General features: G+C 50.2%; 1 protein-coding gene across 1 annotated transcript in view; it reads left to right on the top strand.

The window, feature by feature from the left end:
• The first annotated feature begins 927 nt into the window (after nt 1–927).
• The window catches only part of ST6GAL1 (ST6 beta-galactoside alpha-2,6-sialyltransferase 1), a 123,087-nt gene continuing 97,365 nt past the window's right edge, over nt 928–26,649 (top strand). The window contains exon 1 of the mRNA XM_062210307.1: nt 928–1,040. The gene's annotated coding sequence lies outside the window, so the exon portion shown is untranslated. The remainder of the gene's footprint in view (nt 1,041–26,649) is intronic.

Below are 26,649 nucleotides of genomic sequence, written 5' to 3'. Positions count from 1 at the left end.
GGGTTATGGGAGATTGGAGCAATGGCCTGAAGACTGCTGTCAGCAGTGTTCCGTCCTGGGGAAGTGGCCGAGGGGCCATCAGGCAGTCAGTTCGCAGCCACAGTGCTTGGTCAACAGGCCGTTTCCTCCTGCCTTCCCCGGCTGCCCAGCCCTAGCCCAGGTGGAAGGCCGGAATCGCCTCGCTTTCAGCTTCGCTGAGGCCTATGTCCTCCCAGGGGCCCACCAGCTCGCGGTGGAAGTCCCCGGGTGCAAGGGTTCCAAGGACACCCCTGCTCTTCCTAATGTGCTATTTGAGAGCGCCTACCATGTGCCACCCCCGACGTTAGCAGGTGCCCAAACCTACACAATAGATTTGTACTTTCGTATTCTACCAAAAAAAGGAACGCAGGTCTTCAGAGAGCTTAGTGACTTGCCCAGGGTCACAGCGCCAGGCTGGAGCAGAGAAAGGACCTGGAACCCCGACACGCTGCGTGCACGAGGACGCAGTATTTGGGGGTTCTTGCGGCCGCACTGGCCCCGCCCCGCCCCCCGCCTCGGTCCTGCCTTCTCCTGGGAAGGCAGAGACAGGCATTGCGCCTTGGGCGGCACCCTTAACCCGGAGCCCGCTCGCTAGCGACCTCCGGAGGGCCAGGCTGGTTTGGGACTTGCCTACCCGCGGGACCCACCTTGTCCCAGCGACCGTATTTGCATAACAGAGACTGCTCGCTTCCTTCCCGCCCCTCCGGCGCGCTCTTCTTCCCTCCTTCCCCGGGCTCCCCCACGCCACATCCCCGGTCGCCCGCCGCTTCCCAGCGGAGCCCTCCTCCTAGGGACTCCCTCGTGGAGCTCCCAGCTCCAGAGCTCTCCAGCCCGAGCCGAGCGGGGAGTCCGGAGGCGCCGGGGGGAGGGGAGTCCTGGGCAGGGCCGGGCTGAGGAAGACGCCTGGGGCACTGCCCGCCGCTAACAAAGGGAGCCGGCTACAGACCGGCTTGGGCGCGGAGCGGGCTGCACACACGGAGCGGGCGGAGCTGCAGCAGCCTGCGCGCTTCGGGGCGCAGCCAGTGAGTAGCGGGGTGCTGTGGGCGACAGCGCGGCCTGGGCCCCCTGAGAGGAGTGATGCAAGGGGGCGCAGGAGCGCTGAGCGGCTGGGCCCGGGGCGCACCTAGGGCGCAGGGACGGGGTCTGTCCCCAGCGCCGCCGGAGCCGCGTTCGCCGTGGCGTCGGCCACTGCTGGCCAAGGGTGTTTGAATTTTTGCCCGGGCCGGAGCAGGGGGCTGCCCTGGTTTCTCAAGCCTGCAGACCCACAACAAACCCACGTGCGCGGGGCCCTCGGGAACCTCTCTTTCTCCAAGGCACCGTCAGTAGGGGGGATGGGGGCGGGACGCCTTTCAGGGTCTGGGTTCCTTCAGAGGCTGCGGGTTGGGTTTGCAGGTCGGAAAGTGGAGGCCCGCCGCGGGGGAGGGAGCACGGCACCATAACAAACACACGTGCGCCCTGCCGAGGGATCTGGGCGCACCGCAAGCCGTTTCGAGCCGCCCACCGGTGCCTGGCCATTGTCTGCTGCGCGGCTGGGAGCGGCGCTGCGGGCACCACTTGCTCGAACAGGGCGAGAGAGACGTTGAAAAGGCACCCCTTGGGCATCCGACTAAGCAGCCAGACTTCAAAGGGGGGAAAAGCGAAAGGAGAAAGCAGGTACAAACAGGGTACCCAAGCGGAAGCTCTGTCCCCGGCCGTGGCGCTTTCCGTGGGATGAGGGCGACCATTCCTCCTCTCCACCTTACGAGGTTTCGTAAAGATGTGGATTGAGTGAAGGGCTCCTCCCCCCCCCCCCCCCCCCCCCATAAAGCACCGTGCCCCGCACACCATTGTCCCCGCTCTCCGGCTACTGCCTCTGCTGGGAGACCGCGAGCGCCGCCCCAGCCCGCAGAAGGAACAGTCGGATTTAAACCTGCGCCCAGTGCGGTCTCGGGTGTCGCCTGCGCGTTGCCCGGTAGGTCCGTGCGCCTGGACCCTGGGTGTCACGGCTCCTCTTGGCTCGTTGCATGTTTCCCCAACAAGGCCAGCCGAGGCCCCTTGTTCTAGAGGGGGCCTTCTATTTTCAATTCTGTCTGCGTCTCTTTGAAGGAAATTCCGAGGTCTGGAAAGAGAGGCCTTTGTTTGCCTGGCTTTTTTCTTTGCTCACATCTGCCGAGTTGAACTTTGGCGATCGTACTAATTCAGATCGGGGTTGGCAGCGGTGAGCGGGACTGGGGATTGAACCGGCCTCGTGGGCGACGACGGTGCCTGGGCAGGAGCAAGGCGGCAAGGCTGTGGCAGCGCGAGGTGGCAGCGATGGGGGCGCCGCCGGCCGCCCGAGGGGCTGCTCGCTGAGCCGGGGCGCTGCCGCCTGCCTTGGCGAGGACAGCAGGTTAACTTGCCCCTGGGGAGGAGCTGCTGCCGGCCCCGCACTGCTCTCACTGAAGGGTCGAAGAGCGTCCAGTGGCACTTGCTTGCTTTAGGGGCCGGAAGCCAAGCCCGGGAGTCCAGCCCCTTGTCCAAGTTGAAATTGGGGGAAATCACTTGAGTGTGGGTCTCCCAACTCCCACGCTGCGCCCGCACCGGGGGGTTTGTGGCTGTGGTGGCCTTAGGCAGAGCAGAGTTAAACAAAGAAAGTAATTCAGATTGAACTCTCCCTTTGAGAGTTCTCACAGTGTGTTGAGAAGAGAGGGATTTAGTAATTCCTTACTCCTTCTAGCCTTTCGGAAGCTTGGTTATTTTTCTTCCGCGACTGCCCCTTCCCTTCAAATTGGCAGAGGGCCAACTCTGGAGACTTAAATGTTTTGCCTCTCATCCTGGTGCCAGGAGGCCTTTGTTTGGGCAAAAGCATGGGCTGTTGACATCAGCCGGCTGGGAGGAAAAGTGTCTTAGGGGGTTGCTCCTGAGCCACTCCTCGCAGAACAAAGACTTGTTTTCATTGATTTCACTTTATTAATTTTTTCCTGAGAGTCCCACAGAAGTAGCTAATTATTTTTGTATTTGGTAGATGAAAATGTGGAAAACCGAAAAACACCAGGAGGCGGAGGTTGGGTTTCCCCCGAGTTAACCTGCTGTTTTCTGCTGGCCCCGTTATCTCCCGGTTGCACTTGTTCCTTTCCTGCCAGTTGCCAAGGTGTTTCACTCTTGTACTTCTCCTTGGCACTAGAGTACAGTTTTGTTGGTCAGGATGCTAGCCCTGTAAGGAACTTTCAAAATCATGTGGCTGGATCCTGGTCCCTTTTCTTTTCCACATGGGAAAACAGAAAAACTGCTTGTCTAAGGATACCCAACAAAGCACAGTCTACTTTTCGTGTCCCTTTTTGCCTGCAAGAGCAGCAGTTACATCAAACGAGTTGCTGTTGGCACCCCAAAGTAAAGTCAAAGTTACGCTGTTGTTATAACAGCACCCTGGAAGTCGGACAGTCAGTTCCTTACGGATTTGCATGGCTTTGGTTATTAGGCAAAGCCATGGAGCCCAGGGGTAGACATGGTGAGGGGGATTGCTGACATCACCGAGTTCCATTTTCTTTAGTGTTTACTGAGTGGTTCGCTTTACTCTTGCGCTGGGCTCCACACATTTTGTGTCTTGTGCTTCCGCAGTCAGGCAGCTCCTTTGGGTAATAATCAGGCAAATAATGGCAAAGAGAAGTTAAGAGAGACTCTACTTGGCTGTTCGCTCTACTTAACTGCCTGGGCTGTGACTGTTCATCTCTCGGCAGGATCGAGTACTCATCAGCTTTTAAAGTGGTGCAGAGTGGGAGTGGACCATTAGCCTGTTGGTTAAGAAGCCGGCATGTCATATATATATATATATATACATATATATATATATATATATATATATAGAGAGAGAGAGAGAGAGAGAGAGAGATCTTCCATTCGCTGTTCACTCTCCAAGTGGCCGCAATGACCGGAGCTGTGCCAGTGCAAAGCCAGGAGCCAGGAGCTTCTTCCGGTCTCCCACATCAGGTGCAGGGGCCCAAGGACTTGGGCCATCCTCTGCTGCTTTCCCAGGAACATTTAGTAGGGAGCTGGATCTGAAGTAAAGCAGCCGGCACCCGAACTGGCGCCCATATGGGATGCGGGCACTGGAAGCCAGGGCTTTAACCCGCTGAGCCATAGCACCGGCGCCTGCTCCAGTTCTTGACTCCAGCTAATGCTGACACTGGGAGGCAGTAGTGATGGCTCAAGTAACTGAGTTCTCCCATCACCCACCTGGAAGACCTGGATTGCATTTGTAGCTTCCAGCTTGTCTGGTCCAGTCCTGACCTTTGCAAGCATTTGGGAGTGCTTTCTTTCTCTTTCTCTGACATTCAAAAAACAAAGCAAAACAAAAAACAACAAGTGTAGGAGAATGATGGTGGGAGAGCACCTCCACAGGATAAGCTCAAGTGCTGGGATTTGGAGGCTTGGCCCAGTCACAGAGAGATGTGTGTGTCTGCCCCACTCTACAGGGGGACAATGGGTGGCTGGGGAATTTTGCAACCCTAAGATAAATAGATCTCGTCAGAAACAAATCGGAAACACAACCAGAACTTTCACAGTTCTTTCCAAATTACTGACAGATAGATGGGCAGTGGACATGCAGGAGTCCAGTGCTCAGCCTGGGGTGCAAAGAATAGGGAGACTCTTTGTGTGCCCCGAGGCACTGAGACTTCCTGGGAGCTCAGCACTCCCTTAGAAAAGTGCCCTTAGGGGCCCACAGGAAATCCTGGTTATCTCAGTTCTGACCTCTGGGGGCCTCCTCTTCCTGAGTAGAGGCAGGAGCAGGTGTTACCTGGAAGAGGGAAGGCTCCAAAGAGAATGTGGCTGTCCATAAATGTGAGGATGTGGTTCTATTGCAAACATGCCAGCAAGAGTTCACTGATGCACTTTGCAGAAATCATCTGAAAGAGTCCTGAGAAGCTGGACAGCTAGGTGCCCAGATCTGGGATCAGTGATTTGGTTAATAAGAATTGAATGAAGGAAAAGAATGACGTTTTCTGTGGTTATGGGCATTTTATATGTAAACTACACACTAGCGTTCTGAAGTGTCTGGATGCACGTTTTATAGGGTTAGATGTAACAGTAACATATCAAGCAGTATTAAAATTCAGTGGTGATTTTCTAAGTCAATACCAGCAGTTTGAGGTTAGCCTTATGAATCAATGATGTGATTTAATTTTACTTATTGTTCTGATGATAAAAACAAAGCATACTCATTTTCATTTTAAGAAGTATAGAGAAATAGGACAATAATTCCACTTTCCAGAGACAGTCACTGTTAAAACTTGGCACTTTTCCTTCTGTTTTTTTTTTCCCCCTAATGGACCTACTTCCCTAAATGATGGAGAACATCCTGACATCCTGTATTTCCGGTGTGTCTCGCCTTTCAGCTTAACCTTCTCATATATAGGTCTCCTAGTTGACATCCATACTAAAGCCACATCCTTTCATTTGTCACCCATGTCAGCTACTTAGCATCTCCAAGGCCCTGTGGTGGCCTGGGGTCTGATCCCTTCCACCATTGTTTCAGTGAAAGTTTGAGAGGGCCTGTGAAAGGGGCCTGCGCCTTCCTCTGCCTCTCTCACCCCTGCCTTGAGCATTCAAATATTGGCCGTGGCTTTTTAGACACCCACAGGTATGGCAGCGCAGTAAAGGGAGATGAGGGAGCCCCGTGTGTGTGTGTGTATGTGTGTGTGTCCTGCCTTGTGACCTCCCAACGCTTATTTTAAAGCCTCATTCTCCATTTCACTTGTCTTAAATGAGAAACTCAGGGGTGGTTTATCTATTCATCCATCACATATTGAAGTGCCCACTCTAAAGCAAAGACGAATTACAGGAGCTCAGCCTTCACGAAGCTCACGATCCAAAGGAGGAGGCAGGGTTGATGAGAGCTCAGGACACTGTGTGACCACGGCAGGGACTAGTGGGAAAGCTTCCTGCACAAGGGCCGCTACTGGGTGGGGAAGCCATTCTTAACACTTCCCTATTGTAGCTGACATTGCGATGGCCATGTTTGTGAATGAATCTTTGTTCCTTGTCCACATAATTTCTCCATGATAGGGTCCTTAAGATGGAATTACTTTATGCTTTAAAAGGTGTGACTATTTGAAAAACTTCCTGCAATTTGTCTGATTATATAGACAGTCTTAACGTGTGCCTGTGAATTCCGGCTGCGCACTGACCACCTGCGGAGACCTGGACAATCTGTTTACTAAGCTGTAGGGTGAGGGATAACAGCTCGAATCGGAGGGCAGTGGTAAGAAGTGGATGAGATCACAGGCAGAAGGTGCAGGGCGCAGAGTGAGGTCAGTAGGAAGCGCTCAGCCAGAGACAGCTTTTATTGTTATGATTGGGGTTCTCACAAGCCAGAGAGCCTTTTAGCCTCTATGTTTTTTCTTACCATGGCTGCCGGCCGTCATGCGGCTGTCTGTGTTGAGAGAGTAGAAAGTTAATTAAAATGGTGCTGCCTGCCAGGTGACAAATCAAGAGAGGAATGATCACTCACACAATGTATTTTTTTAAAGCTGTTTATTGTGGAAACTTCCAAACGTACAAAAGTAGAAAAAGTGGGTGCAGCGAACCCCACCACATGAGGTCATACTAACCTCATGTCAAGTGTTATCAAACCCCATGGCCCATCCTCAACCCCAGATGACTTTGAAGTATATCCCAGACATCTTAACAGCTTAGCCATAAATGCTTCACCAAATCTCCTGATGCATATTTGAGGCATTGAGTTGTGCTGGCTCAGAGCCTGTCTCTGCTGTTGCTGTGGGACTGTGTGAGTGTGAGTGTGAGTGTGAGTGTGAGTGTGTGTATAGAAAGAGAAGAGACAGAGAGAGGGTCAGTCAACCTAGGAACTTCTCAAGCTTCACTGCTCAAGTGAGGAAGCTGTGTTGTGTCCCAGAGACACGGGGTGGAAGGGGCACTGAATTTGGAGCCTGGTTTTGAAAAAGGGCCCCCACCCATGACCGTTTTGTGCCTTCGGCAAGTGACGTTTGAATTTCTTAGAGCACATTCATAGACATTGGGCGAGTATGGAATGAGGTCACGTGTGTGGCAGCCCCAATGCCTGAGTCTTAGCTGGACCTCAGACTGGAGCCCAGCCCCCTCCTCCCTGAGAAGCAGTTTCCATACAGAACTAAGGTCTCAGACTGACAGCTCGGCCTTGCCAGGGCACGGGCAGGGATGCTCACGATGGGCACCTGGCACACAGAGCACCCTGGGCCTGCACATCTCCTCTCCCTCCCACCGCTTAACCCCGTCCCTCTGCTTCATGGGTGGGGGTAAGGGGGCCCAGAGAAGGCCCTGGTCCTGCCGGCTGTGGCCCCTGTCTAGAGTGGGGAGACATGGGCTCCCCTCCCCATCTCTGATGGATCGTGGCCTCTTCTAACTCACTGTCATGCCTAAGCCGGACTTTTTTGATTCAGTTAGAGGAAGAAAGTTGATCTGATTTGTAATCAAATCCAGTCTTTCTCCTCAATCCCCGGAAGTCCATGATTTCAGGGCCTACTTGGTGGCCTGTGACATCTGGCTGCCACTAGGTAGCTCTGTGGTCTTGGGCAAGGTGGCTGCCACCCTGGGCCTGCCCTGTCTGGGTTCCCTAGCTCTTTTCAGCTCTGAAATCACACATAAGGTGTCTGTAAGAATGGAAGACTTGTTCATACAAATAAAAATGCAATGGTTTTCTTGTAGCGTATCCACACAGGGTCAAACATTAATCCCTCTCCCTTTGTCTTCCTCTTCTCTCTGAAGTTTGCTGGTTGGTGTGGATCCATCCAGCCCTGTTTGTCTGCATTTATATATGCATTTGTGTTTATTTACAAGTAGATGTTTACACTCCGTGAAGGGATTACATACACCTGCCGCTTTACAAACTTGCCTCTTTTACCATATGTCTTGGAGGAGTTTCTTATCAGTGTATACTGATTCTTTTTCACACCTGCATTGCACTCTACGTTTTCACCATGTTTTCTTTCTTTCTTTCTTTTTTTTTTTTTAAAGCATTTATTTATTTGAAAGGCAGAATTACAGAGAGGCAGAGACAGAGAGAGAGAGGTCTTCCATCTGCTGCTTCACTCCCCAAATGGCAGCAAACGGCCGGAGCTGGGCCCATCTGAAGCCAGGAGCCAGAAGCTTGTTTTGGGTCTCCCACGTGGGTGCAGAGACCCAAGGATTTGGGCCATCTTCTGCTTTCCCAGGCCATAACAGAGAGCTGGATTGGAAGAGGAGCAGCTGGGACTAGAACTGGTGCCCATATGGGATGCGGGCACTGCAGGTGGCGGCTTTACCCACTATGCCACAGCGCTGGCCTCCCATGTTTTCTTAACCAATCCTCTATTGTTGAATATTTATGTATTCTCATAGCAATATATTTCTAAGTATGTTGAGACCACAAACCTGCAAAAAGATGATGGCAAATGTCAGTGGGTTAAACAAACAGTGAATGCATCCAACTCTTCAAAGCAGGGCAAGAGAGAGGGCACAGGGACAGTGAGGACCACGCCATGGAGAGCTGGAGGGAGGCGCTCCCAGGAAGCTGTCGAGAGGCTGGCTGTGTGGAAGGTTATTTTTGGAGGTGGCCTGCCTGCTTGTGTGCCCTCAGCCACCAGTGCAAAAACTGAGCTGCGTCATCTCCTTCTCCTGCCCCTCCCTCCATCCCTGGGCCTTCCAAGTTTGTTTTCATTCCCAGAGTCAGGACTGAAGAATTTGAGGAAGGGCTGGCACGTAAGTGATGGGTGGGCAGGGGGAGACGCGAGAAAGGAAAGGGGCGTTTGCTCTCTAGCTGTGGTGGAGGGACTGGGACAGTTCTGCTTTGCGATCTGGTGGGGGTCGGGTTCCTAGGGTCCCATCCAGGCAGTGATCCAATGAGGCTGCCCCAGAAAGGGGGCCACTTGGATGCCCAGGAATTAGCATATCATGCTGGAGGGAGAATGAATGCGGCAACTGGGGCTTCCTAGCTTGCAGGACACAAAACTAAGAGGCACCTGTGGGTGAAGGGTTGGAGTCACATGGAGCGGCCGCTGGCTAGGGGGGAAGCAGCTATGAGACAAAACTGCCAACCACAGAGCAAGCTGCTGTAAGGCAGTGAGGGTCCCATCACCGGGTGGATCCAAGCGGAAGTTCGAGGGAAACTTGTTCATCACCAGAGAACTCCTGCCTGAGGCTCTGTCCGACTCTGAGTCTGTGACTATGCGACACGAGGCAAAAAAGCAACATAGGGCTGGGGGCTGGGGGGCCACGTTATGGGCTAGGTAACCGGGGCAGTTTCCACCTGCTGCCAGAAGGTGGGATAAAAGGAACGCCTTCAGACGAGGCTTCAGCATTTTTTCCTTTGGATCTTGGCAACCCTCACCCTGATCTGTCCTTGGCTTCGGCTCCGCTTGACCTTATATTCATGAATTATTTCCACAGGAATAAATATATCACATACACTTCAGATGACCAGGAAGTCTGGCAACTGGAAGAGAACTACATGTCCCAGGAGGTCGACTGTAAATTTGTTTCATTACAGCCTTTCTAAATCTGCATGCATGTCTTGGTTTGTGGAGTTTTTAAGGCTGAAGCGTCATCCAGCCTGAGCTTCTGGAACATTCTGCCCTTGCAGACTCTCGAAGGTCCCCTGAGCTGGAATCGAGAGCACCCAGCCTGTCCTTTTGTGTCCTGTGGGTGAAGAAGCGCCTCTTTGACTTACGCCTTAGCTGAGTTTGGGGAGGCGAGCACGGCAAAGTGTACCACCTAATGGGCGTTTGCTGTGTGCTTGGTCCTGGTCTGGCACCATGTGTGTTCCCTTAGGCCGTGCTCAGAGCCAGTCCTGGTGTCTCAGTGCCTTCATCTTTCAGATGAGAAAACTGAGCTTTGGAGCAGGCAGAAGGCTCCCCCCCACCCCGCAGACGCACTGCCACTGAGCGGCGAGCGGGAGGCTGGGGTTGGGTGTGGCTTCTCAGCCTCTTTCCTTACATCTTGCTGCAGGGTTTCCACACTTGTTGGGAGCGCTGGGAAATGCTGGCTCCTGGTGATTCACAGGGGCCTCAGCTGACTCATTCTCCTGACAGAGTTTGTCGGGAACGTCCTACCATTCCCCTAAGGACATACGAAAGAGCTTATGGGACAGTCACGTGTGAATAGCATGACTTTCTAATCCTGCCGGCACGTGCTCATTTCCTTTTCCAACAGAGTTGTTTGCGTCAAAGCTCGGTTTGCAGGTTTTCCCGCTTGCCCTTTAAAGCCTGTGGTATCCGGGCTTGTTATCTGGTTACGCCGGCAGCCAGTACGCCATTCGTGAGCATGGCCACTGCTGGCCTCCCTTAAGTGCCCTTAAACTTATAAATGCAACTCAATGTAAGTATTGCAAAGGGCTTATCTTGCAGCTGTGCTTTTATGTTCTTAAACAATTTCTTCTTTTGCCTGGTGTATTGAGCATTCATTTGTTCATCAAATATTTATTGAGCACTTATTATATGCTAAGTGTTGGAAACACCCACGTAAGAACCACCTTGTGGATAAGCACAAGCATACACACCTGTGTTCAGTGTAGCTCAGGGCCTCGGAAGTTCCTTGGCAGACAGGCTTTCCATGTCACCCTCTTCCTCTATTTTTAGAGTCCTTGCTTTGTTCCTTCATTCTTTTTTTTTTTTTTAAAGATTTATGTATTTTTTACTTGAGAATCAGAGTTACACAGAGGAGAGGCAGAGAGAGAGAGAGAGAGAGAGAGAGGTCTTCCATTGATGGTTCACTCCCCAATGACCGCAACGGCCGGAACTACACCGATCTGGAGCCAGGAGTTTCTTCTGGGTCTCCCATGTGGGTGCAGGGGCCCAAGGACTTGGGCCATCTTCTATTGCTATTCCAGGCCATAGCAGAGAGCTGGATCGGAAGAGGAGCAGCCTGGACTAGAACCCGTGCCCATATGGGATGCTGGTGCTTCAGGCCAGGGCGTTAACCCGCTGTGCCACAGTGTCGGCCTCTTTGTTTCTTCATTCTACAAACCTTGAGTGCCTGCTGTATGCCATGCCTGGTGCTTGCTTTGAGAACACAGTAAGCCCTGCCGCTGTGTTCTTCCAGAGCTCAGTTAGATAGACACGCACATCTTAATAATAACCTGGGCATGATAAATATGATGGTTTGCGCATGCACGAGGATGAGGAGATACAATGAGTTTGGGAAGGTTTTCTGAAAGCTGGATTTTTGAAGGTTAGAGCTGGGAAAAGGCTGTTGCAGGGAGAAGGGGCTGCAGGAGCGAAGGTTGGAGGGGGAGGGCTGGCTCACTGCGTGCGCAGGGCATGGCTGGCAGGGTGGTGTTCCTGGAGAGGCACCCATGAGACAGGAAGTGGTGGGAGACAAAGCTGGAACCCATTCTGCGCATTGTCTGCTATAATTTTCACAAGCTCCCTCTGGGGCATAGGCTGTTATTACCCCGGTTTCGGAGGTGAGCAAACAAAGGCTGGAGGAGGTTCAGTGACTTGATCCCAGTCAGCCTGTGAGTGAATCGATGGGCTTGGACTTGAAAGTGAGCTTGCTGCACCGGGAACCATGCTCTCAGCCTGCGCTCTGTGCCTGCAGGGCTGGGCTGGAGAGCTCCGGCTTGCTTGTTCCTTCCCTCTGAGTCTTTCAAGGGCACCATCCCTTGCTGAATCCTCTTCCTCCCCCTGCCTCTTGGTATTCTCCAACTCCTCATGAAATTGAACTGACGGGTCTGATGCCGACAACCTCTTCAGTCTCAGTTCTAGTTTTCCATCTTCCTTCTCCTTCTTCTTTTTTTTTTTTAATTAATAATTAATTTATTTGAAAGTCAGAGTTACACACACACACACACACACAGAGAGAGAGAGAGAGAGAGAGAGAGAGAGAGGTCTTCATCTGCCGGTTCACTCCCCAATTGGCCACAAAAGCAGGAGCTGTGCCCATCCGAAACCAGGAGCCTCCTCCTGATCTTCCCATGTGAGTGCAGGGGTCCAAGGACTTGGGCCATCTTCTACTGCTTCCCCAGGCCATAGCAGAGAGCTGGATTGGAAGTAGAGCAGCCGGGCCTTGAACCATTGCCCATATGGGATGCCGGCACTGCAGGAGGCAGCTTTACCCTCTATGCCACAGCGCCAGCCCTGCATTTTCCTTCTTATCCAGCCAAGCAGCAGTCCAGTAGTCTTCAAAGGAAACCTGTATGTGTCCAACCACGTGTGACAAGGGAGAAGGAAAAAATTTCCCTCTCTTCTCAAAAGTCTCAGGTCCAGTACAGAGCCCAGGCACGTGATAGCTCTGTTCAGGGAAACCGTTTGAGTCCTGGAGTAGGGACAGTCAGCTTTCGCTGGAGGAATCTGGGGCACGTGGTCATGAGCTGTCCCTTTAAGGATGAGTTGGATCTGGGAAGATGGACGGGGGACATAGAGCGTAGTCCTTCTGCCTCACCTGGTGAGGAATGGAACACCTTTTGCCTTTCTCTCCATTTCTGGGTTGGTGTTGCTTTCTGGGTAGGAGAAGCAGGTGGGTGTGTGTATTTGTTCAGAATCAGTCTTAATGCAAACTAATAAACTGAGAGCGCAAAGACAAAATGATGAGACTACAGCATGAAACAAAAAAGGTAATTACAGAGCTAAGGAAGAGAACTGAGGATCCAAGCACAATCGGTACAGGAAAATTTACCAACAGGACAGGACAGAATCCCTTGAAAACTGTGTTACCAATGGAGCAGTAAGGCTTGAGGAAGACCATCACCCGTGCTGAGAAAAAAGATAAAGAGGTCTGAGATGTAAAAATCGTCCAAAACGGACCCCCAGGAAGGATACATGGGAATCCTGGGAGACACACGCAGCTTCTGTCCATGCCCCACAGGCCAAAACCTAGTCCCACGGCTACACCTAGCTTCAGAGGAGGCCGAGAAAGTCTACATCCCGTTTGAGCTCTTCAAACTCAGACTGGGCAAGGTTTCTGTTCCCGAGAGACATGTTGGCTTCCATCTTGACCTGCAGCAGAAGAAAGGCTGGAAGAGTGTGAGGTGTTTGCTGAGTTCCCGGGGTGGAGGTGGTGGGGGAGGCTGCGGATTGAAGACGCATGCTCAGTTATGTGACGGCGCAAGCGCAAGGCAGGTGGACGGTCTCCCGCCACGTGCAAGGAATCAGGGATTTTGGCATGGAGGCGCCTTTCTTGGGAACACCTATTTGACAATGAAACTAAATTAATCAACAAATGAATTTAGCAGGGTGTGACTAATGGCCATTTGGTGAGCCCTTAATCCATTCAAATAGAGAAGCAAAGCCAAGCAGGGGTGGGCAGTTAAGGCTGAGGGGTAGAGTGTGAGCAAGATGAAAGAATGTGCTGGAAATGGAACGGAGGAGGGGGGTGGGGGGTGGACAAGAGGAGGAAGTGGAGGTGTTCACCTTCCTGCTGTCACACTGTCCAAACGGGGTGGCAGAGTGACCGTTAGCCTTTCAATCTGTTTCTTAAAAAGTAGTTGTTGAAAAAAGCAGTCTCCTTCCATCCCTTTTTAGCCCGTCTTTCTTCCATCCTCCACACTAAATAAATACAGGGGAGTGCAAGGGATCACATTTCTGAGTGGATGATCTTGGGTGATTTTTTTTTTTTAAAGATTTTATTTATTTATTTTAGAGATAGAGTTACAAACAGAGGGGGAGACAGAGAGAGAGGTCTTCCTTCCGTTGGTTCACTCCCCAGATGGCCGCAACGGCTAGCACTGTGCCCATCCGAAGCCAGGAGCCAGGAGCTTCTTTCAGGTCTCCCACGTGAGTGCAGGGGCCCAAGCACTTGGGCCATCTTCCACTGCTCTCCCAGGCCATAGCAGAGAGCTGGATCAGAAGAGGGGCAGCCGGGACTAGAACCAGTGCCTGTATGGGATGCCGGCGTCGCAGACAGAGGGTTAGCTTGCGCCATGGCGCCGGCCCCGATCTTGGGTGATTTTTAACTGTTTAATTTTGTCTATAATATATTTACAAAACGATGAGCTGGTCTTACGTGAATAAGACCACTAAGGGTATCCTATAAGGCCTTATCACCCAGTAGTGCTCAGGGGGTGAAGGAAGAGTGGGAGGAGAGGTAAATAGATGGATGAGACATTGTTGTTTCATGGGAGGGTGGAGAGTCAGTTATGCAAATATCTAACTCTAGGCAGAACAAAACCAGATGAAGCTTGGGTGTGGGGCCCAGAGGATGATGGGGAAGGCATCACAGAGGGGGCAGTTTGGCCTGGGTGATGGAGGCTGAGAGCAGTACTGGTAGGTCAAGAATGGGAGAAAGGACATTCCTGGCCCAGGGGGCCGTAGGAGCACCCGTGCGTGCGAGGCGTGAAAGTATGCAGCCTGTCTGGGTGACCGTGAGTCACTTGTGGTTGGGCCACAAAGGATGAATGAAAGAATACTGACTGTCCAGTCAGTGCCCACAGGGTACCAGACAGTACACACAGGTAGCTTCAGGTCTGCCCAGCAGCTCCGTAGAGTGGGGAATTATTCTCTGTACTGACAAACAAGTTAAGAGGCCGGGGTGTTTTTCTCACAGGCACACAGAAGTGAAGCTGTGATTGGACGCTCACGAGCTGCCTTCAGTGCCCAAGGCTTTGCCACTGTGCCGTGCCTTGTAGTGCATAGACACCTGAATTAGCTTCCTTTGTGAAATATAAAATAAAGAAAACCAAATAATTGTGAACCTATTTTATAGGTAAATATTTTATAAGTAAATGGTTCACATATAGCTTACTTGTGTTGTGTAAGTAAATATATCATATATTTATATAACTATATTTACCTATGAAATAAAATATTTTATAGGTGAATTTGTAGGTAAGTAAAAGAACTTCAGTTATGGGCCAGACTGCTATCTAGCAGCTGTGTGGCTCCAGGCTCCTTAATCATAACCCTAATTTCCTTACCCATAAAAGAGAAGAGCCACGGTGCCCCAGTCCAGCCTCAGACTCGTTTTTACGTCCTGATTAGATCACAGATGTGCCCAGGTGAGAACCTATAGCAGAACCCAACAAAAGGGTTTGTTGTGCTGAGCCAGCCCGGGCTCCTCCCAGAGGAGGAGTGGGTGCGCGAGTACCCACACGTCTGTACAATCCCTCGCAGTCACACACACGGGCCCTGCAGGGCTGAAGCAAACAGTTTGGTCAATAGGTGGGAAGCTGTACACTCTCTGGCTCCTCTCAGCTGGGGGCCAGGTTGTGCAGCGACCCCAGCTACTCCTTAGTGCCATTTCTTCCCAATCCCACAGGTCTTTCTTGTGGAGACCCAGGCCTTTCAGCCCAGTCTCAGCTTAGTATGAGCCCCCCTCAAGTTCATGGCCCCCAAAGGACAGACAAGACCTGATGTCTCTTGCTCTATATTGGCTACACCGTGTGTTGTCCCTTGCTCTGTGTTGGCTACACAGTACCCAGGTAGCTGTGCTAGACCATGGCTTTCTGAGTGGTGGGATGCTGACTGTGTTCTCCCGCAAAGCCTGGGCCCAGCACACTGCCTGGCTCTGGGAGGCCTCATGGAGAGAGCTGTGTCCTTGTGACACCCTGATCCTCGTGACAGCCTGCCCAAGGTGGTCAGGCTACACCCAAGCACCCATGGGTATGTGCAGGTGCTGTAGGTCAGGTCAAGGTGAGGGAGCAGTGTAGCCCGTGTTGGGGAAAACCGTGGGGCTGTGGTAGACCCTCCTGCCCCACAGAATGGTTCTTTTTGCACCTGCCAATTTCTCCTTGGCAGTGAGCGGGGAGCAGCAGCATGAAAGAGGAAGTTCTCTGAACATCCACAGGTCTGATTCTGATGGGAGTCAGGCTTGGGACCTTGTTCCTCGCCTCTATCCTCTCGGGAACCCGAGTTATAGGAGTTCGCTCCCGGTGAGGGAAGGAGGAAGGCCGCGGGAGCTCTGACCAGGGCTGAGTCATTGCCTAGCCCAGCGCTGACTGGAAGGATTGTCTTTGTCAGTGGTGTGGTGCTGGTGCTGGGCGGGGCTGGCCCGGGGCCTGCGCTGGAGGAGGCTGATGAGAGTGGAGAACCCCACCTCCCCCCAGCACACCTCTCCTGCCAGAGGCCTTGTGGCGGCTCCCTTTTTTTTGCTCTGCACAATGAACATCTTATTCTAGGCCATAAATCTGGGGGAGGGGAGGAAGAGGCAGGGAGGACACGGGCCTCTCCCAGGGAGATGCTTCTGCACTTGATGAGTCCTGCCCTTGCCTCTGCAGCCCATCCCAGTGACTCACTGTGGGAGGGCGGGGAGCCTCCTGATGGCCTTCCCATTCCCACTGCCAGGTCACCTTCCTCAGAAAACCCTTCTGGTTTAAAAAAAAAAAAAAAAAAAAAAAAAAAATCCACATTGTGCAGACAGACAGACTTGGGCTTAAATTTTGAGATGTATGAATCTGGAAACTTTCTCAACCTATGCTAATCATTTGTAACTTGTAGCACTGATATGAGAACTACACCTAGTGCTTAGCTGAGTGCTGGGCATGTGATTGGTGATCAATAAATGATGATTACCTTGACTGTCTCTGCACTTGGTACTGGTTCCTCTCACTTGTTGGTCAGCTAATGGGCCAGGTACTGTGCTGGGCAATGGGACCATAAAAGCAAGTAGGGTACAGCCTCTACCTGCACAAACTCTTAGTCCCCTAGGAGGGACAGGTGTGTGCGATGGAGTGCAGGTGGAAGGTGTTGTTGCAGAAGGAGCAAGAGACCAAGGCAGGTCGGTCAGAGAAGAAGAGATGAGCCCCCCAAGGGCTCTAAGGGATGAAGAGGAGTTTGCCAGGCATTTTGGGTGGAGGAGAGGAGACAGTAGCCAGACCAGATGGAAGGAGGAAGGTCCCAGCTGGGATTTGGCATGAGAGCCACTCACAAGGGAGGGCAGGAGGTGATGGTGGAGGCTCCTTTGGCCAGTGAGCCCATGAGGCTTCCACCCTGCACTGGCACCTGGCTGTACCTAGTTACGGGCGGTGGGTGGACACAGGCCGACACCCAGCTAGGCCTGGTGGAGACGGGGTGTTGAGCTGGCAATTGTCATCACAGGGGTCTCTCTGGGGATGTCCACACCCCAGGCTCAGGGCTAGGATGAAGAGTGGACCTCCCAGGGGCACTAGAATAGATCTGCCAACAGGAGTGGCAAATGCAGAGCCTATTAAACACAGGCTTCAGAGCGGGTGTGCTGGAGAGGCTTTGGTAGAACAGAACTGCTGTCGTCAAGTTGGGTCGGTAGAGAGGTGGGAGCAGTGACTCCTGCAATTGTCAGCAAAACCACTGAGCCCATGTGCAGTGCTGGGGTCAGAGGGGAAGGGGCAGAGAAGACCTGCTTTGTATTCAAGAATTACACTTGTGGTTTTAGTCATTCATAAATGACTGCAAAACCCTATCAGTTATACAAATTGGGTGAATCGTTTGGATGAAATAAAAACAGAATTATATTTGCTACAAGGATGATGTGTGGCATTTAGCTGGTGTTAAGAATAACCATGGGAGCGTTTATTTACTCAACTCTTAACCATGTCCTGGCATGTTATGTACTTTAAAGCGTTTTCTTTAATCCTGGCTAAATTCAGGTCCTATTTATCTATCATCTCTACCTATCTATCGCCTGCCTTTCTTTCTACCTGCCATCCCTACTCCAGAAACCTGACAGTGTGGAAAAGCATACCACCACTCTAATTCATGCCTGTGCCTTTTTTTTTTTTAATTTATTTATCTGAAAATTGAGTTAACAGAGAAAGAGAGAGAAATATTTATCTGCTCATTCACTTCCCAAGTGGCTGTAATGGTCAGGCTAAACCCATGAGCCACTAACTTTATTTGAGGCTCTGACGTGGGTGGCAGGGACCCAAACACTTGGGCCATCTTCCACTGCTTTCCCAGGTGCATCAGCAGGGAGCTGGATTGGAAGTGGAGCAGCCGGGACATGAACATGCACCCACATGGGATGTCTGCACTGCAGGCGGCGGCTGTACCCGCTGCACCACAAGTGCCAGGCCTGACAGTGACTTTCAGTAGAATTTGTGTTGGGCCATCTTGCCCCATTTCTTTGGTCCTGTGGGTCTTAACTCTCTCTGCCATTAGCATTACCTGGAGCGGCTTATACAGAAGTCCTGCTGCCCTAATTCCACCCCAAACCGATGAATTCAAAGTCTCTGTGGAATGGGCCTGGGCATTGGTATTGTTTTTAAAGCTTGGAAGTTGATTGCAGCAGGCAGTGATGGCTGAGACCCATGGTTTCACATCTTTTTCTTTCTTCAAACCTCGGGCACCTCCTTCCCATCAGTCAACAACCTTGTTTTACCTTTACCTGAGAAGGGAATTGTGATCAGCAGAAAACTTTCAAGCCTTTCGTCTTAGTCTGATCAGGCTGCCGAAACAAAAACTGAAATTGATATAGTTCTTGAGGCTGCAAAGTCCAAGGTCAGGTGCAGGCAGACTCAGCTCTGGTGAGAATCCACGTCCTAGTTCCTCTATAGAGCCCACCGGGGAAGGGCTAGCCAGCTTTCTGGGGTCTCTTTAGTAGGGCACTTGCCACAGTAATGATGGGAGCCCTCCTGGTCCAGTTGCTTCCCACGGGCCACAGCTCCATCATGTTGAGGGCTAGGATTTCAACAAATGAATTTGGAAGGACAAAACCATTCAGACTGTGGCGCCTTGGCACGGCCACGTCTATGTCCGCACGTCCTACCTCTGCCTGTTATTCTGCCCGAGGGATTCCTTCCGCTCCTTTTATAAGACCACCCCCTCCATTTGTGTATGAATCTTATTCCCTCTTAATGAAGGACACACCTCCACCCATTCTCCCCCTTCTTCCTAATGTTCTCTCTGTACTGGGTCATTCCCATTTGTCCGTCTGTCTGTCCACCTGCTGTTGTTTCCTACCTGAGTCCACCCACGTGCATATGCGCACATGTCCTCCCCTGATCTCTTCTGTTCCCCTAGCTACTACTTCTTTCTCAGCCCCTGAAGAGGTGTTTTCACTTGCTCCCTACAATAATTCCCCCATTCTCATTTAAACCCAGTCTGATTAGTCTTCTGGCCCTGTCACTCTGCTGGAGCTCCACCTGTGAGACTCGCGGTGACCATGTTTCCAGATCCACTGGTCGCATCTCAGTCCTTATCTAAGATACATCAGCAGTGTTTATTCTTGTGGCTTCTGAAGCATTCCTCTCTTTGGTCCTTTTCCTGCTGGTTTCTCCTCCTCGTTTTCTTTGGTTGGCTCATCTTCACTTGTTCACCTTGAGGCACTCCTGGGGGTGGCCCTTGGACTTGACCTCTTCTCTCTCTTTTTGCCTTGGTGATCTCTTACCGTGCGTGTGCTGACAGCCCTCAGTTTATAGCTCCATTACACACCTTTCCCTTGAACTTCATGCTCACATAATCAATGATCTACTTCACAGTAGAGGATCTCCTTCAGGTGTCTACTAGGCATCACAGATCCGGCAAGTCTGGCTGCTTTTCTCTCTGAAATAGCTATCCCCACATGCTTAGATGACAACTTCATGTATCCAGTTGTTAGTGCTTGAAACTGTATTCAGTCTACATTTTTTCTCTCTTGCAGCATCCAGTCTGCCAGCAAGCCATGTCAACGGAAAGTTGAACATGAATCAAGAAACAGACTACTTATTTATTTTACCAAATTAACACCAATTCTAAACAGATCAATCTCTACTTTTAATTTTTAGAGTAGCTTCATAATGGATCTCCTGCTTAGACTCTTACTTCTATGGTTCATCCTCAAAACAGCAACCAGAGCGATAATTTTTTTTTCCTTTTTTTTTATTTTAAAGATTTTATTTATTTATTTGAGAGGTAGAGTTACAGACAGTGAGAGGGAGAGATGAGAGAAAGGTCTTCCTTCCGTTGGTTCACTCTCCAAATGGCCACAACGGCTGGAGATGTACTGATTTGAAGCCAGGAGCCAGGTGTTTCTTCCTGGTCTCCCATATGGGTGCAGGGGCCCAAGCACTTGGGCCATCTTCTACTGCTTTCCCAGGCCACAGCAGAGAGCTGGATTGGAAGAAGAGCAGCTGGGACTAGAACCGGCACCCATATGAGATGCCGGTGCCACAGGCAGAGGATTAACCTACTACGTCATGGCGCTGGCCCCACCAGAGCGATCATTTTGAAAGTTGTATTGTCAAGTTCTTTTTGTGCTCAAAACCCAACACATCTTATTTCACTGAAAATTAGAGTTTGTTTGCTTTTTAAGATTTATTTTTTATTTGAAAGGCAGAATGATATTGAGAGGAAGACAGAGAGAGCTTCCATGTGCTGGTTCACTCCCCAGGTGGTTGCAACAGCCAGAGCTGGGCCAGGCCAAAACCAGGAGCCAAGACCTCATCCTGTTCTCTCACATGGGTGTCAGGGGCCTAAGTGCTTGGGCCATCTTCTACTGCCTTCCCAGGCACGTTAGCAGGAAGCTAACGTGAATAGCTGAGACTTCAACCGGGCTTAGACTACCCACTATAGCTGCTCCACAAATCCCACCATGGAATGGGTACAGTAGGTCATCCTCTGTGAGATGCCAGTGTTGCAAGTGGCATCTTAACATGCTGTGCCACAGTGTTGGCCCCAAAGCCTGAGTTTTTAGAAGGGCCTACATGGTTCTGCATGACATGACCTTCAGCCCCTTGCAGATTTTATCTGTTCTTTTCCACCTCTTCTTTCTTTTTGCCTCAGTGAACTTGGACTTGCAGCATGAAGCACTTTTCCCTTATAGCTTTTGTGCTTCTGTTCCCTCCAGTTGAAACCCTGCATTCACTTGGCTCTGTAGTTTGCTCCTTCAGGTTTCCAGTGAAATGTCAGCTTCTCAGAGGAGCCACATGGGCACGGTGTCTAAGGAAATCCTCTCCTGCCTGCCTCCTCCCTCCATGGCTGGCTTCCTCTTTCCCCTTATCTTGCCTTGCTGTTCTTCAGTAGCGTATCTGGCCATCTCACTTATTTACTCACTGTCTAGTCTCACTAGGTGGTTTCCATGGGGGTAGGGACTTACTTCACTTCTGTTGTTTACAACTATTTCCGTAAGACTCAGAGCCATGCCTCGAAATAATAGGCACCATACATACTTGTTGGCTGAATTTAACTCAGTCCTTACCATGCTTAAAATTAGTGGGAATAACCCAACGTTTAGAGGTAAGGAAGTGGAGGCTCAGAGAGTAAGTAATTTTCTCAGAGTAATACAGGTTGCTGGTATAGAGCTGAGCCTCAGACTTTCCAATAAGTAGATCCTTATACTGTCTCTCTGAGCCTGGCTTTCCCCAGCCCCCACATCTCAACTGCCTCATCTTCTCCCTGTCTCTTTGCAAATAAGCAGAGCCATGTAGTGACAAAATCCCTGTGGGAAATGTCCCAGATATCGCTGGAGGTGTAGGAAATGTACACAAGTCATTTTCCGCAATTCCCCAGTCCAGAGATCTGTGAAAATCAAGTTTAATCCGTTTGGTGGCAAAACTTAATTGGGACTGATGTGAGGTTATTTATAAATCTATGCCTGTAAAGTATTTTCTTTTTTTCCCTTTCTTTTAAGGGCCTTTTCCCTGTTTCTTTGAAGAGCCTCTCCAGGAAATACTCAATTTTAAGATCTGATTGAGATTGAGCATGCCAGGCCCAGCTGAGGAGGGCACGTGGAAATGCCACGTGGTGCAGGGGCAATGTGACTGTCTGTATCCTCAACAGTGAGACCCTCCCTGCCCTCCCAGTCTCCCTTTTCTGCTTCCTTCACCCAGTGCTGGCAAGCTGGGGTTGCCTGCGCCTTCCCTAGTCATGAGAACAGAGAAGTTTCCCTGTGTGAAGAATCCAAGAGAAAAGGCCTATAGATACTGATAGTTAGGGTTCTACAAATCAAGTATCCAGACAGTCCCCAACTCACTATGACTCAACTTATGATTCTCTGACTTTGTGATGGTGCAAAGCATTGTGCATTCAGTAATAACCAAACTTTGAATTTGGATCTTTTTCCAGGCTAGCAATCAATGTACGGTAAGATACTCTCCCCAGGCTGGGCAGGTGCCAGCCGCATGAACAGGATGGTAAACAACCAATACTCTGCAGTGTGCCATGTGCTAAGTATGATGTTGTGTAGGTTGTGTGTTTTAAATGTATTTTTGAATAGGATGTCTTCAATTTATGATGGGCTTGTTGGGATGTGAGCAGGCAGCGTTGTCAATCACCTTCTGATAAGGGGCCGTCGTTTCAGCTTCCTTGTCCATGCACACAGAGCCTTGTACAGTCACACTTTTAAATTTAAGAATGTTTTAAGCTAAGGATCATCAGATGTTTGAGAAAAGTTTGAAACATTTAACACAGAAACTAAGAGACAACACAGCACAACAATAATAAAAAGAAACTCACACGAAAGAAAGTAATCTGGCCTCAAGAAACAGAAACTACTGAAGAAAGGGAATAGTCAGAGAATAAGAAATTAAAAGGATGCTAGAAATAAATCAGTACTGGGTTCAGAATATAAAGTTGAAGGAAACTCACAGAGACTTGCAGAAAATCGAACAAAGGCAAAGAAATGAAACCTAAAACAAGGATTAGTCTAAGAATTCCAACATCTACATAGAAAGAGAGCAGAGACAATGGAGGGGAAGAATGACCAAAGAAAGAAATCCAGATGGATTCGGAGTTGAAGGAAGTGGGCTTCTAGACAGAAAAGCCTACCTGAATACCCAGGGCTATGAAGGAAAAAAGACATACAGCAGAACAGCTTCCAGACAGAAAAAAAACCAAACCAAAACAAAACATCAAAAATCCCAGATGGAGTATATGTAAGAATAGAATTCAGATATCTCCACAGCAACACCAAAAACTCGAAAACAAGGAAATCTTACCTATAAATGTCTTGTCTTTCTTTTTAGAGAAGCTTTTTTTTTTTTTCTTTTTTGGATGGGCAGAGTTAGAGAGAGAGAGAGACAGAGAAAGGTCTTCCTTTTCCATTGGTTTACCCCCCAAGTGGCTGCTATGGCCGGCGTGCTGCGCTGATCCGAATCCAGGAGCCAGGTACTTCCTCCTGGTCTCCCATGTGGGTGCAGGGCCCAAGGACTTGGGCCATCCTCCACTGCCCTCCCGGGCCACAGCAGAGAGTTGGACTGGAAGAGAAGCAACCGGGACAGAATCTGGCGCCCCAACCGGGACTAGAACCCCAGGGTGCTGGCGCCACAGGCGGAGGATTAGCCTAGTGAGCCGTGGTGCAGGCCGAGAAGTATATATTTATTTGAAAGGCAGAGTTACCAAGAGACAGGGGGAGACTGAGAGAGATCTTCAATCCACTGGCTTACTCCACAAATGGCCTCAACTGCCAGGGCTGGGCCAGGCCAAACCCAGGAGTCAGGAACTTCTTCTAGGTCCCCTACGTGGCTGCAGGGGCCCAAGCAACTGGGCCATTTCCCACTGCTTTCCCAAGCACATTAACAGGGAGTTGGATTGAAAGTGGAGCAGCTGGAACACAAATCAGCACCCATATTGGATGCTGGTGTTGCAGGTGGCAGCTTAACCTGTTATACCACAATGCTGGCTCCCAAACTTACGAATTTCTGAGAGGATATTCTTTCCATTTGAGAATATATACCTGGACAAATTGTTCATCAAATATGAGGATGGAATACAGGCATTTTGAGATATGAGTAGTCTTAATGATTTTACTTCTCACATAGTCTCTCTGAGCAAGCTACACACATCTGTTCCTTCCAAACTACAGAGTTCTTACTAAGAAAGAGTAAATGAGATCTCCCTTTAAGTCTGAAAATCAACTAGGTCAAGTTAGAGTAGGAGAACAGAAAATTCCGGGAAGGAGATCTTCAAGGAATTCAAAACAAAACCAAACAAAGCTGGTTACATGGTGGTATTTGATCGTATCACAATGAATTTCATAATTTTATGGGAAAATGGAGGGCTGAATTAGTGATAGCAAACAAAAGAGGCCACAAAGGACTCCAGTGATAACATTTCAGGAATGTACAGGAAAAAAATATTGATTCTAACACCCCATAGCTCAATAGGTAGCAGTAAGTTAATCGATTGTGATAATGTAACTTGTTGTGTTGACTTACTAGGGTAACTCTTGGGGGAGCTGGAGAAGAGGTAGGTGAGTTGATGGTAAAACAGAGACACATTCTCACTCTTTGTAGTGGGGAGTTCATGAATAAAATCTAACACTGAGAAAAAAAGGAGCCATAGAAGCATGCTGTTCACCTGAGTGGATCAGAGAGCTGAAAGTTGTTGCATTGTGAAAGCAGGGCTGCTGGAGGTGGGGGGCAGGGCCCCTTGCTTTTCTTTGGAAGGCTTGCAGTATCACTGGTCTTTAAAAAAATCAGCCGTGTGTATTGCTTTGATGAAAAAAAAGGAGGCTCAGGGTCTTCCTGTGTATCGAGATGGGCCCCACCACTGTTTTGGTGTAGAGAACGTAGGAACACCCTAGTCAGACCCATGGGCATGGGACCCCCTTTGGGTATTTGGCATATGGCAGGGGCTGAGGAGCGCCCCCTTGCTGGGCCTCTGAAACAAATTCTTTCACCATTTCTCTTTTTCGGCAGCTCCTACTCAACTATTCAGTGTTCAATGCATCATGAGTTTCAGCTCTTGTCTGAGATCTTTTGGCCTGGCTTTGTTCTACCCCTGGAGGGAGCACAGGCCTTTGGGAGTCGGCTTTGGGTGTGGAATTCTGGCTTCACTCCTCAGCGGCCTTGTGCCTGGGCTCATTACTAAAGCTCTTGCTACTTCATCTGCAAATGGAGAAAACATTCCTTGCCACGTAGGATTGTGTGAAGAACAAATGCATAACTTAGTGCGTGAAGTGTCTGGCGCATAGTAATTGGTAAAAACACATTAAAATAACACCAGGGATCACTTGCGATGAACACTGGGTCTAGGACAGAAGCCCCATTATGTTGGATCCCAGCCCCACAAATGGACCTTCCAGAAAGGGTGAGGAGTCCTGGCCTGGCGAAACAGGGGTGGGCGGGCAGAATCTGGGGAGCCGCCTGGTTTGAGCAGAAGTTCTTACTGTACTTTGGATGATGCAGTGTCTTCCAGTTTGACTGCAGGGCTCAGCAAACCGGTAGAAACCCAGATCTGGGATGCTTTATGCACAGAATCTCTAAAAGCTCTCAGCTAATTTAGCTTCCGTATGCAGACATATTCAGAACAACGCTCACATCTCAGATCCTGCAGAATGGCAGAGCCAGGGTGCACAGGGTCTTCTGCCACCCTAAGGCTCTGGGTACCTGGCGACAACCTTGCTCATTGAAGCGGGGTCCTGGGGCCGGAGCCGTCCTCCTGTGACAGGCTGACCCGCTCTCTGACCCCAAACAGAGTGCTTTAGCAAGTTGCCCTGCTCTGTCGGACTGGGCTGTTGAAATTCTTTGGGTGTATGTCCTTGGCTCAACTTAGAAACTTATTTTGGTTCTGGGTGGGTTCTGTAACTCCTGGCTCTGGGCCTGTGGTTGGTCTGTGTTGAAGGGAACACTTGCTGGAGACAAAAGGGGGTTATGATTCCAAGGCAGCCTCTTATTTAGCTGCTTGCTGCCTTGGGTGGCTCCTGGATGCTTCTGCGTCTGAGGGTGGGGAGACTGGCAGAGTTGTTGGGCGGGGACAGTGCAGTGACAGCAGGAGAGAGGAAGCAGGGAAGAGGCCCTGAGCACAAGGAAGGGATCAAATAAAATCCAAATCTCAGCTGGTCCTCTGGAGAGAAGCTGAGAAACCAAGTCTAGATGTCAAGGTCAGAGAGCCTTGGGGGCCAGGGAGAGGGGTCAGGGAGCAGAGCTCACAGAGCACAGTGGGGTTGCGGGTTAAGCGGGAGCTGTGCTAACACTGCAAAGGAGCACAGGAGTGTGTGAGTGGCTTGGGATGAGACACGCGCAAAGGGATTGCGTCATCAGCTGAGCGCGTAGCTCCCAGTAAGGGAATCTTTGGAGTTTGTGTAATCTACGTGATAAATACATCTTCAGAATAGAAAAATTACGGAGATATACTTTACATGCAGTCTTCAAAAGGTTTGTGGAAAATGTGTGTTGTGAAAAAATTGTGTAACTTTGGAAATTTTTTGCACCCAAATAAACATCTTTTGCTTATGTTTTTCTTGCTTTGTTAAAAAAATTGTTTTTTTAAAAAAGATTTATTTATTTATTTGAAAGTCAGAGTTATAGAGAGGCAGAGAAAGAGAGAGAGAGAGAGAGAGAGAGAGGTCTTTTATCTGCTGGTTTACTTCCCAAATGGCTGCAATGGCTGGAACTGCGCTGATTTGAAGCCAGAAACCAGGAGCTTCTTCCAGGTCTCCTATGCAGGTGCAGGGGCCCAAAGAGTTGGGTCATCTTCTACTGCTTTCCCAGGCCATAGCAGAGAGCTGGATCGGAAGTGGAGCAGCTGGGACTTGAACCGGTGCCGATATGAGATGCCGGCACTGTAGGAGGTGGCTTTACCCACTATGCCACAGTGTCAGCACTTTTTAACTTTTTTGAAAGAGAGAGAGAGAGGGAGAGATCTTTCATCTGCTGTTTTGCTCCCCAAATGCTTGCAACAGCCGAAGTTGGGCCAGGCCAAAGCCAGGAGCCAGGAACTCAGTCTCTGTTTCCTACATGAGTGGCAGGGACCCAAGCACTTCAGCCATCACCTGTTGCTTCCCATGGTGTGTAATTAGTAGAAAGATAAAATCAGAAGCAAAGCCAGGACTTGAACCCAGCCACTCTGATCCGGAATGCAGGCGTGCAAGCCGGAGCTT

This window comes from Lepus europaeus, chromosome 2, assembly GCF_033115175.1.
Source record: "Lepus europaeus isolate LE1 chromosome 2, mLepTim1.pri, whole genome shotgun sequence".
Lineage (NCBI taxonomy): Eukaryota > Metazoa > Chordata > Mammalia > Lagomorpha > Leporidae > Lepus > Lepus europaeus.
This window is presented reverse-complemented; position numbering and strand designations above follow the sequence as displayed.